Raw genomic sequence first — 327 nt, 5'->3', positions numbered from 1 at the left:
TTAATATCCTTACTTAGTACTACTACTTTGTTAGACTAAAGGGGAAGTTATTATTCTGTGGAATGCTTTTTTTAATTGAGACAGCTTCCGTCGCCCAGGCTGAGTGCAGTGGCGTGATTTTGGCTCACTGCCACCTCTGCCTCTCGGGTTCAAGCGATCCTCTCGCCTCAGTCTCCTGAGTAGCAGGGATTACAGGCACACACCATGCCCGGCTAATTTATTTTTATTTTTTTTTGAGACGGAGTCTGGCTCTGTCGCCCAGGCTGGAGTGCAGTGGCCGAATCTCAGCTCACTGCAAGCTCCGCCTCCCGGGTTCACGCCATTCTC

This window comes from Colobus angolensis, unplaced genomic scaffold (genome assembly GCF_000951035.1).
Source record: "Colobus angolensis palliatus isolate OR3802 unplaced genomic scaffold, Cang.pa_1.0 Scaffold77, whole genome shotgun sequence".
NCBI lineage: Eukaryota > Metazoa > Chordata > Mammalia > Primates > Cercopithecidae > Colobus > Colobus angolensis.
The sequence above is the reverse complement of the archived record's forward strand: the minus strand, read 5'-3'. Positions refer to the sequence as shown.